The sequence below is a fragment of the Coregonus lavaretus genome, assembly GCF_964263955.1.
Source record: "Coregonus lavaretus genome assembly, chromosome: 6".
Taxonomy (NCBI): Eukaryota; Metazoa; Chordata; class Actinopteri; order Salmoniformes; family Salmonidae; genus Coregonus; species Coregonus lavaretus.
Genome location: NC_139993.1, coordinates 42,409,825 through 42,422,638, shown reverse-complemented (window position 1 = coordinate 42,422,638; position 12,814 = coordinate 42,409,825). Strand labels below are relative to the sequence as shown.

At 44.0% G+C, this 12,814-nt stretch overlaps 1 protein-coding gene across 1 annotated transcript in view; it reads right to left on the bottom strand.

Moving 5' to 3' along the window:
* The window catches only part of xpr1a (xenotropic and polytropic retrovirus receptor 1a), a gene marked incomplete at both ends in the record, with an annotated part of 80,513 nt that overhangs the window by 57,896 nt on the left and 9,803 nt on the right, over positions 1-12,814 (bottom strand). The gene's annotated exons all lie outside the window — the stretch shown is intronic.

Below are 12,814 nucleotides of genomic sequence, written 5' to 3'. Positions count from 1 at the left end.
TATAAGTGTCCCCTGTGTTATATCTGGTGTTATTCTCCTGTCTTATCCGGTGTCCTGTGTGAATTTAAGTATGCTCCCTCTAATTTTCTCTCTCTCTCTCTCCCTCCCTCCCCTCCCGGAGGACCTGAGCCCTAGGACCATGCCTCAGGACTACCTGGCCTGATGACTCCTTGCTGTCCCCAGTCCACCTGGTCATGCTGCTACTCCAGTTTCCACTCTTCTGCCTGCGGCTATGGAACCCTGACCTGTTCACCGGATGTGCTACCTTGTCCCAGACCTGTTGTTTTCAACTCTCTCTCTACCGCACCTGCTATTTCAACCTCTAAATGCCCGGCTATGAAAAGCCAAGTGACATTTACTCCTGATGTACTGACCTGTTGCAACCTCTACAACCACTGTGATTATTATTTGACCCTGCTGGTAATCTATGAACGTTTGAACATCTTGGAGAAAAATCTGGCATTAATGGCCATGTACTGTTATTATCTCCACCCGGCACAGCCAGAAGGGGACTGGCCACCCCTTAGAGCCTGGTTCCTCTCTAGGTTTCTTCCTAGGTTTCTGCCTTTCTAAGGAGTTTTTCCTAGCCACCGTGCTTCTACATTTGCATTGCTTGCTGTTTTGGGTTTTAGGCTGGGTTTCTGTATAGCATATTGTGACATCTGCTGATGTAAAAAGGGCTTAATAAATACAATTTGATTGATTGAATTTGATTGATTGTGTGATAACAGGCTGTTTTGATTTTGGTATCACTTTCCAATGCAATGCTACACCTGATACCTGTGCAGAATGGTACCTATAAATTACTAATAAAAACACTGTAACCATAGTAATGAACTGCTTCACAGGATATGCATCATAGCAGGACACAGCGGGAGGGGAATGTGAAATCCAATACTTGAAATTATTAAATTAGCTGCTATTTCCTGATTCAATTAAATCAGGAGGTATTGACCATGCCTCTTATAGTGACTCATGTTTCATCATAATCTGATCACAGTGAAGAATAAAGCATTATGGTTCACAAAATACAAAGTACCTGAGATCCCAACAGATATCACAAATAACCTGAACATTTTCTATTTTAGGGAACTGTATAAATCCGAGGGGGAGGTTTAAATGCAACCACCCCAAATTGCAGGTGATTTCATCCATCAGGCAAAGCATTTACTTAGGATGGTAATGTTCATGAGGCACTCGATCGATCTGGCTTCCCAGAAACATTTGAATCAAATCCATAGCCATGGGCGAGCATTTAGGCTAACAGTGGGAAGGCTCCTGGATAGGGGGGAGAGAGGGAGGCTGTTTGGGAGCCGGAGGGTTGTGTGTGTGGCACACTGTCAGTGGAGCGGCATGGGACATGGGCCTGCTGTGTTCAAAGAGCTCGGCGAGGGCAGAGGGGCTTTGTCTCTAAGGAAAGAGAGCAGTGCTGCTCTAAAATGTCATTAATCTAAGCTCAGTCCAAAGAGACCGTAGAAAGGTTTAAACATATGCTCTAAACAGGCTGGAGATTGAGTTTCAGAGAGAGAGAGAGAGGGGAGGTGTGAAGTGTGTGGGACAAAAACAAAGGAGAGATTATCCAGGTTGTCAGTGGGGTCAGCTAAAAATGGGTCAGTGTGGCTGACGCTGTTAATTGAAGCCTGATATGATCCTGTCCTTTAGAAAGCTCAGATAATGCGCTAGTAATGCACTGTACAAGTCCTTCCTGTCAGGTAGAACTGCAGCCAGAGTGGAAACAAAGGCTAGCACTGGTCTAAGGGGAAGTTATGCAAAGCAGACGCAAGCTGCTGCAGTAGCTAAATAACAGATCTGGAAATCAGTTAGGCTAGGCCTATGTCAATGGACGATTTTTGTAAACACATTATCTTTACCCCTGTTGAGACATCACAAGTGTAACACAAGGTCTTGAATCTTTGTCTGATCTATTTTCATGGCCTAGAAATGTTGTCAGCTATCAATAGCCAAATAAGAACAGAGTGTTGTTGGCCCCTTGAATGGGCAAAAAAAAACACACAAAAAACATCCACATTATTTTGCTCACCTTCTGAGTGCCATGGTTACCTTTGGCTGTGAGGTTTAGCTCTGTTCACCTCTCCTGTTTTTTTAAGAACAAACACTTACATAAAACAGTCACGTATATTTGCATAACTAGAGACACATCTCAAGTCTTTAAAATGCCAATGAGGAAATGAAAATGAGCTCTTCCTGCAAACTGTACTTTCATGCCGAGGGAACAATTGGTTAGTTATTCTCAATTTAACTGCATACTAATTGGGTAAATGGAGCCTAATTATAAGAGAGAAAAATCCTAATCATAGACAAATGGTCATTTCTTGACCCACAATAGAGCCTAATTGCAGGTCAGTTGTCAGTGGAGGACATTTCCTGAAGTAACCACCCAGTATATTAACACACTTGGGAGATGGTGGGCTGGTTTGTTTTGGTGGTGGTGGTGGTGGTGAAACAAAGTGGTTGGATAGTGGTGAGTCTACTCAATCAGAGTAAGTACATTAGGTCCCTCCTCCACCGGTGGCTTGGTGCTTTTCTCTCTCTGTGCTTCCTGGCGCCAGCCAGTCCCAGTCCCAGTCCATCCCCAGGGCAGAGAGAGAGACCATGTGGTACCACATGTGGTGTGAAAACTCTGACGCAGGATTAGACTCACTGTACCACGGTAATTGGTTATTATTAACACTCATCACGAATACATTATCCACAAGCTGCGGATGACATGAAATATGCATATTCCCTGAGGCCAGCATATGGTAGCAATGGGTAAAATGAAGTATTACGAATTAGAAACGGTCACATTCTTGACATAGAACTACTAGCTCAATGACAGAAATGTGGGACGATATTCCAACAGCTGCACAAGAGAGGCGCTAGAAACTGTAACAGTGTGTATAGCAGGCCAGCCAGAGTGCGTATGTGTGAGTGTTTGAGTGTGTGTGAGTGTGTGTGTGTGGCAGTCCAGTGTTTTGAAGCCTAACGGAGGTCTCTAGGGCTAAGCAGGCTGGTCAAAGATGAATGAAAGGAATGCTGGTCCAGCCTCCACAAAGTGAATATTATGAATATGTTAGGAAAAAGAGAATATATTAAAGGAAAACTTTGTTGGTCATTTGAAGCCATATTTAAAGTCATATCAGTTCTCCTGCTACACCGGAAAATAATCCAAAACGTGTTTTTTTGATAATGAAATAATAATCCAGCGTATTTCAGGATTACTGCCCTATCCACTTTTGTCACAACAGCATATCTTTACTGCTAATGAACATCCAGTGGCTTGCGAAAGTATTCACCCCCTTTGGCATTTTTCCTATTTTGTTGCCTTACAACCTGGAATTAAAATTGATTTTTGGGGGGTTTGTATCGTTTGATTTACACAACATGCCTACCACTTTGAAGATGCAAAATATTTTTTATTATGAAACAAGCAAGAAATAAGACCAAAAAACAGAAAGCGTGCATAACTATTCACCCCCCCCAAAGTCAATACTTTGTAGAGCCACCTTTTGTAGCAATTACAGCTGCAAGTCTCTTGGGGTATGTCTCTATAAGCTTGGCACATCTAGCCATTGGGATCTTTCCCCATTCTTCAAGGCAAAACTGCTCCAGCACCTTCAAGTTGGATGGGTTCCGCTGGTGTACAGCAATCTTTAAGTCATACCACAGATTCTCAATTGGATTGAGGTCTGGGATTTGACAAGGCCATTCCAAGACATTTCAATGTTTCCCCTTAAACCACTCGAGTGTTGCTTTAGCAGTATGCTTAGGGTCATTGTCCTGCTGGAAGGTGAACCTCCGTCCCAGTCTCAAATCTCTGGAAGACTGAAACAGGTTTTCCTCAGGAATTTCCCTGTATTTAGCGCCATCCATCATTCCTTCAATTCTGACCAGTTTCCCAGTCCCTGCCGATGAAAAACATCCCCACAGCATGATGCTGACACCACCATGCTTCACTGTGGGGATGGTGTTCTCAGGGTGATGAGTGGTGTTGGGTTTGCTCCAGACATAGGGTTTTCCTTCATGCCCAAAAAGCTCAATTTTAGTCTCATCTGACCAGAGTACCTTCTTCCATATGTTTGGGGAGTCTCCTACATGGCTTTTGGCGAACACCAAACGTGTTTGCAGATTTTTTTCTTTAAGCAATGGATTTTTTCTGGCCACTCTTCCGTAAAGCCCAGGTCTGTGGAGTGTACGGCTTAAAGTGGTCCTATGGACAGATACTCCAATCTCCGCTGTGGAGCTTTGCAGCTCCTTCAGGGTTATCTTTGGTCTCTTTGTTGCCTCTCTGATTAATGCCCTCCTTGCCTGGTCCGTGAGTTTTGGTGGGCGGCCCTCTCTTGGCAGGTTTGTTGTGGTGCCATATTCTTTCCATTTTTTAATAATGGATTTAATGGTGCTCCGTGGGATGTTCAAAGTTTCTGATATTTTTTTATAACCCAACCCTGATCTGTACTTCTCCACAACTTTGTCCCTGACCTGTTTGGAGAGCTCCTTGGTCTTCATGGTGCCGCTTGCTTGGTGGTGCCCCTTGCTTAGTGGTGTTGCAGACTCTGGGGCCTTTCAGAACAGGTGTATATATACTGAGATCATGTGACATATCATGTGACACTTAGATTGCACACAGGTGGACTTTATTTAACTAATAATGTGACTTCTGAAGGTAATTGGTTGCACCAGATCTTATTTAGGGGCTTCATAGCAAAGGGGGTGAATACATATGCACGCACCACTTTTCCATTATTTATTTTTTTAGAATTTCTTGAAATCAGTTATTTTTTTCATTTCACTTCACCAATTTGGACTATTTTGTGTAATCCAAATAAAAATCCATTTAAATTACAGGTTGTAATGCAACAAAATAGGAAAAACACCAAGGGGGATGAATACTTTTGCAAGGCACTGTATCTATACGTGAAATATTGTTATATCACAAATGTTTTCCTTTCTACATACATTATGATTTGTACGTTCAAGCTCTGTAAACCATAAACACACATTATCCAATCCTCTAAATACAATGTATGTCTAACTTCACAGTGGCTTTCTGTAACTGGGATAAATTACGAGAATAGTGAACAGAGGCCATATTTCCAATCTAACACAGTGTTAATAATTCAACATTTAATATACAAAATAAACAAGCTGTCCAAACACAATATCATTTAATAATTGATTCACTACTATAATAATACAAAAAATATTACTGCCTCAATGTTTTGACCCCCTGCACTCAAATAAGATACATATGGTCTTATACAGTAGGCTTCGTGGCCATAATCTGAAAACAAAGTGGAGAGATGAGCCGTATCTATTCTCTGTGACATTTTGTAACATTATGTAAAAACACTTCCATCCCTGTAATGAGAGCATTGAACAGAGGAGAGAAGAGGCCGTCCCCAAGACTCTAGTTTACCGCTGTACTGTCTTCCTAGCACTGTCAATGTCACCAGTTTCTCCTCCTCTCCTCCTCTTCCAGTTTAGCCCACGGGCACAACTGAGCATGGGGAGCATCATCTCAATGCATGAATGGCCAACTTCTCTCTCCGTCTCTCTCTCTTTCCCTCTCACTCACACTGACCCCATGGGAGGGGACTCAATTCAAACCATCATGCCACTTGGACACATTCTGCAAAAGGCAACATCAAAAAATATCCTATATCCTACTGCTCACTCAAAAAAGATCCATCTTTAACTGCCGCCAGGTAGACCAAGTAAAATAGAGCAACTAGACCTGCAACTGTATGGGCCTAAAATGTATCTGTCAATAGCAGTGGCACAAGCTTTACCATGTTTAGTCAGATAATTTCAGAGCTATTTTCTGTCTTCCTGTCATTATCTGCTCCCCCCGGTGAGAATTACAATATAGATTAAAGAGAGTCAGTGGGAGAGACAGTGGGATCTAGGGGGAAGGAGGGAGGGAGGGGCCGACACAGACCTCCAGCAACAGCCACCTGACAGCAGGTTACCCAGGAGGATACCGGCAGCCAATCAGCTAACAGTCTCCAGCCATCTCTCCAGAGGGACAATGAACAGATTGGAGCACTGAAGGACACTGTCTTTCCTACACACTGCTAGCGCGTGTGCGCATGCACAAACACAAACACACACCGGGACACAATGCTTCATATTGCTTGTTTATATATTCAGTACTGTACGTTTTCACAGTGGAGTAAATTGTTTGAGTCGCAAGAAGTCAATAGGGGGAAAAAACGTGATTAAGAATTGACATGTGAGAAATAGCTATGTGTGAGTTGAACATCGTTACACAATTAATCTAATTGTACTTCTAGATAATGAACAGTTTCTCGTTTCCCGCTCAGCAGCTTTGGAAGACAAATTGTTTACCTGAAAGATTAGAAGAGCATGTACTGAATGAATTTGATTTGCATCAACACAAATAAAAGGGACTTGAAAAACCTCAACATATGGTACTGCCACCACCGCCCATGGTTCACCCCCGCCCCCTATAGTCAACGCCTGGGTGTTTGTGCACTCTATATGTGTGAGAGAGGCGATAATCACACAGACTACAGACAAGGACATACTATGTCTCGATTTTTCTCAGACTATATTTAGCTTTTTGCTCTCCACACTCAGCCATAATGTTACTGTCAGTGAATGTAGGCATCACAAACCAACCTGTTTCAATAGTTCTATATCATCGCAATCATTTTGTTATATACTCTTAATGGACATGGACTGAATAATACTCAATAAAAGAGGAATGCAATACACAAAGCTAAAACAAATCAATACGCCACAACCCATGCAAGATTGATCATGTTGATGAATCCAACAAAAAGGTTAAGTTTGACATAACATGACTGATGGCAGACGTACAAGCTTCTGATTAGGCCTGTGCCCTGAATAAAACTGCTTCAGTAACCTGGCTGTCACGGTGAACAGAACAAGTCGACAGAGCAGAGACTATGTCTGAAAGCCTTTTAATCCTGAATAAACACTCTCACTACTGAGACCTGAGCAAATAACAACACCCTCATCTCATTCTCATCTCAGTCAGTCTGTTGGCTATCAGCCCATCCATATGATACCCAGATTAGTGCCAACACACAGCACACTGACACATGTTGGTCTCCATAAGGACGTCGCCATCCATGCTTCCTTTTTGTGAGCGAGATGAGGATAAACCACTGATTACAGCCCTCGTCATACTGCTCAAATACCTTAAAAGAATAAGTGCCAGTTCTCCGGAAAGGCCTTGACTCCTGCGAGCACCAATAACCTCCTGTTCACTCCTCCCCCCACACCACCCCGCCTCACCCCACTTCCCCTCTCCCCATTCAGGCGAGATCTAATTCACAGATGAATAATAGATGGAAAGACTTTCATCTACCAAGGTTTTTTCTCTCTTCTCTTGCATTGTGCACTATAGCTGCAGAGATAATGCGGAGGGGAGCATGCATTGGAGATGAGCCATGGGACCCTCTAGTCTGTCTGCTGCTTTAAGTCCCTCTCTCTCTCTCTGGCTATCCCTCCATCTGATAAAGAAGGAGGAGAGGAAGCGAGGGAGCAGCATCTCCCCACTCTTCATCCAATTAGTCCCCTGCTTTTTCATGTTCATTATCCTGCTTCGATTAATCTCTGACCTTGAATTCCCTCTCAGCTCTTTATTGACCCTCCCATCTCCGGAGCATCAGCCAGAATGTTTACTATCCTAGTATACTACCCTCAACTCCTTGATATCTTTAACAATCTCCACTAGATAAATGCCCCTGGGCTTCTTCCTCCTCTCCTCCAACTGTAAAAGCTGGAACATGCAAGGCTTTGTCTACAGATGTACAGCCAGAAGACTGAGATACAGGTGGTACCAGGCAGCTAGCACTGCTGAGGAGGAATAAACCCACAAACACTGAGCAATTAGCATTTTGATCCAAATCGGAGCGGCAGCTTGTGAAGCAGTCCATCAATAATGCAGGCTGGTGGGAGACCGTGGCTGCTAGGTTACTGGCCCACTGAATGTACAGGGCTGTGTCCTTGGGCTACTGGGGAGATATCCTGCTCAGAGCTCCTGCCTAGATCCACACAGGGGCCTCTCCTATAGCTGGGCCTACTGTAATAACAGCTGCTGTACCTAGGCACACGTGAGTGGACTAACAATCACAAAAATAATACCACCACCAGGCTTCAAATAGCCAGCCATGTCCATCAGCAACCAACAGCAACAGACAAAATGGAGGCCGCCCATCGCAGACGGCGGAGAGTTGCGAGTGGAAAGCAGCATGAAAGGTGGAGGTATCTGTGGTATCTGGGAGTGTGATTGATGTTAGCGCTTTCATCAAGTGGATTATGTACTTATCTCACATTAATATTCCTCCTCATATGAAATTCATTGGCACTAAAAGGGGAATGGCAGCACTGAGGTCAATTGTGGCAAGGTTTTAACTACCATGTTTATTTTCCTTAATTCATTCAATGAAGGTGGCTTTGAAGTGCAATATTAAATGTGTCCAGTTGAGGTGTGAGAACAAAAGGCTGCCATATTGAGGATGATAGTGAGTGAGTGTAGTGCTGTTCAGTGGTCTTTGATCAGAGAAAGGCAGGCAGGCTAATTGCTAGTGCCTGCTCTCTCAGCAGGCAACAAGCTTGTCCCCCTCTCCTCACTGATAACAGCACCGCCTACTGCTCCACTCTGTGGACCTCCACCAATGCAGACAGAGGAGTCTGTCTGGGGCTGCAACCAAACACGTGATATACTCACACATCACTATCTCACCAATTTTACAACCAGCGAAAATCAAGATAACTTCTAATATTGTCTCCCTCCACGTCAGCTTCCTACATAATAATCTGATTGGCGGGCGCTTCAGTCTTTGTTGACCGAGTTACCTGAAGTGTGCTGGAGCTTAGCTGCTGGTATTGAACCTGAGGACTGAAGTTGAGAAACAATTGCAGTTCTGCTATTGTTCGAGATACACAGGAAACACCTCCACATATGAAAAAACAGCCATGGTGTGAAGAGAGGAGGGTTGAAGATGGCTGGCTGAGGTAATAGCTAGCAATAGCATTGAAAACACATAGGCTAGCTGTGTAATCATGGTATGAACTGTCTCATATTTCATTGCAATAATAGTGTAATCAGGCTGCACTGAGGTCAATTTTTCCTGCCGGGTCAGTGGTGAGAGCAAGGAAAGAGGGAGAGCAGCCTGTCCAGAAGGCTGCTCCTAAACCCAACTGAGCCATCATGGTTTATTATGGTGCTTTACCCTTTTACAGTCAAACTGCAGCTGCTCCATACAATAATATCACAGAACAACACTGATAAAGAGGTACAGTGAGGGAAAAAAGTATTTGATCCCCTGCTGATTTTGTACATTTGCCCACTGACAAAGACATGATCAGTCTATAAATTTAATGGTAGGATTATTTGAACAGTAAGAGACAGAATAACAAGAAGAAAATCCAGAAAAACGCATGTCAAAAATGTTATAAATTGATTTGCATTTTAATGAGGGGAATTTATTTGACCCCTCTGCAAAACATGACTTAGTACTTGGTGGCAAAACCCTTGTTGGCAATCACAGAGGTCAGACGTTTCTTGTAGTTGGCCACCAGGTTTGCACACATCTCAGGAGGGATTTTGTCCCACTCCTCTTTGCAGATCTTCTCCAAGTCATTAAGGTTTCAAGGCTGACGTTTGGCAACTCGAACCTTCAGCTCCCTCCACAGATTTTCTATGGGATTAAGGTCTGGAGACTGGCTAGGCCACTCCAGGACCTTAATGTGCTTTTTCTTGAGCCACTCCTTTGTTGCCTTGGCCATGTGTTTTGGGTCATTGTCATGCTGGAATACCCATCCACGAACCCATTTTCAATGCCCTGGCTGAGGGAAGGAGGTTCTCACCCAAGATTTGACGGTACATGGCCCGTCCATCGTCCCTTTGATGCGGTGAAGTTGTCCTGTCCCCTTAGCAGAAAAACACCCCCAAAGCATAATGTTTCCACCTCCATGTTTGACGGTGGGGATGGTGTTCTTGGGGTCATAGGCAGCATTCCTCCTCCTCCAAACACGGCGAGTTGAGTTGATGCCAAAGAGCTTGATTTTGGTCTCATCTGACCACAACACTTTCACCCAGTTCTCCTCTGAACTTCAGACGGGCCTGTATATGTGCTTTCTTGAGCAGGGGGACCTTGCGGGCGCTGCAGGATTTCAGTCCTTCACGGTGTAGTGTGTTACCTATTGTTTTCTTGGTGACTATGGTCCCAGCTGCCTTGAGATCATTGACAAGATCCTCCCGTGTAGTTCTGGGCTGATTCCTCACCGTTCTCATGATCATTGCAACTCCACGAGGTGAGATATTGCATGGAGCCCCAGGCTGAGGGAGATTGACAGTTCTTTTGTGTTTCTTCCATTTGCGAATAATCGCACCAACTGTTGTCATCTTCTCACCAAGCTTCTTGGCGATGGTCTTGTAGCCCATTCCAGCCTTGTGTAGGTCTACAATCTTGTCCCTGACATCCTTGGAGAGCTCTTTGGTCTTGGCCATGGTGGAGAGTTTGGAATCTGATTGATTGATTGCTTCTGTGGACAGGTGTCTTTTATACAGGTAACAAGCTGAGATTAGGAGCACTCCCTTTAAGAGTGTGCTCCTAATCTCAGCTCGTTACCTGTATAAAAGACACCTGGGAGCCAGAAATCTTTCTGATTGAGGGGGGGTCAAATACTTATTTCCCTCATTAAAATGCAAATCAATTTATAACATTTTTGACATGTGTTTATCTGGATTTTTTTGTTGTTATTCTGTCTCTCACTGTTCAAATAAACCTACCATAAAAATTATAGACTGATCATTTCTCAGTGGGTAAACGTACAAAATCAGCAGGGGATCAAATACTTTTTTCCCTCACTGTATTATGCATCAAACCTCAACAAGGAAGGTAAGGTACTCAGGGGAAGACACATAAAGACTCCCCTCATTCCATTCAATCTGCAGTTTCATTATGCAATAAAAACACATGGCTTTCAGTCCTCCAAGCTATGTATTATAGAGCAGCCTAGAGAGACTATAAAACATTTTACTGCCAGTTTGTGATACCCAAGACCTTGGCTAACTAACCCAATGTACGTGTTGTCTATGGGAAATAATATTTCTGGTGTCTACCTGTGAGCGGTCAATAGCATAACCCTTCCCCCACATTCCCCCTCCACCTCGGTCAAGCTGCTGGGAGGTGGGAGAGCCCCGTCCTTCCCCATGTGAATCATCCTGGATCACCCCTGATGTAACACTGCCAATGGACTATGCCACTATGGCATGTAACATTACTGAGAAATAGTTCCGGGGGCACACTAATTCCTCCCATTGCTGTGTTTATCTGCAGATATTGTTCTCAAATCTCATAATCGGCAGGCTAATTGAATTGGACTTGATCTAATTCAATCTCACTGGAGGGAGAGAGAGAGGGGAGCAGAGGAGCCTGAACTCAAGCCAGCTGCTCCTCAGTGCGTTCTCCTGGTCTGAGCTGCAGTGCAAATGCTGTTTTAATTAAAACTAGGGAGCAAGAACAAAGGATCTCACAAGAGGTTAAATGCCATACCAGACACTACAGCCACTCTGGTGCTGCATGTAACTAGAACAAGCTCTCTTAATTATTGAACATTCATCACAGTCAGGTAGGGAGCGCTGAACAAGGCATTTGTCAACATCAAAATATTATCAGTCTGGCATAAAAATCAACACCAATGCAACAGGTAGTATTGTATGGGCAATCCAGTATTGAGTCAGAGCTGAGGGATTGTGTCTCTGGGAAGGTTTAAGATATTAATCTCCATCTAAAATGGCTCTCACATTCAAACCATCCAAAGAATGCTCTCAGCCTGACTACAGGAAAGCATACGGTGTTGAAAACAGTGACACACACACACACACACTGTGCCCTGCATCTGCCCCTGCCGCTGCCCATCAATGTCTTGGGGCGCTTGTTGACAGACTCTTTGTGGAACTCGTGGAGCTATATCATATCCCTTTAGGCTTCCATGTCTTATGCAGAGTGCTCATCATACACATAGGAGATCCCTTCTTCAGTCATTATGGTAGGCTATGTAGAAAACATAGCAAGAATCTCAAATCCTGCGGGACTACAACTGGCCATATCCTTGTTTGCTGGAGTAACATGCACTTCTGAAGTATCTGACAGAAGCCTGCAGTAAGAGAAGGACCTGACAGAGGCTTTGAAGTGCTGTACTCCTCCATGTTGAATCTCTACTACAACTAGGCTATGTCAGGTAGCGGGCCAACTAGAGGGGGCGGTAATAACCCAGTAAACTGTCTCCCGGAGGCACCAGTACTCTCTCAGAATACCAAACCTCACTCAGACACGGCAGGCCTCGCTGCCGAGAGAGAAAAAAACATATCATAAATCAGATTCCCGTAATTAGTATATCATTGAGGGGTGATTTAATAAAATCATTACTTTTTTAACTCAATCAGATTTGACACAGGGTTTGTGTGAGGAGACTATGCTAAGCTTGTATTTCATGGGAAGCCTGTTAATCTTGTTCCTCATATGAAAAGTAAACAGTGACTGGCGCTACAGTACAGGGTCTCAATAACCTTCACTATGTGCTCCTGTACAGTTATCTAGTCCCCCATGTATTCCTCCTCCCATCCATCTGTTTTCCCACCCATTTACCCTTCACAGTGGCTGGACTTTAAAGGAGGGGTAGGATTTTCCCAGAGATGGAGGAGTGAGTGAGTGACCTATGTATGGCAGCTCTGACAGAGGACAGACAGGACGTGACTCATCAGCCATATTGGGGATAAGGCCAACCTGACACCCTCAGGAGAATGGTGTAT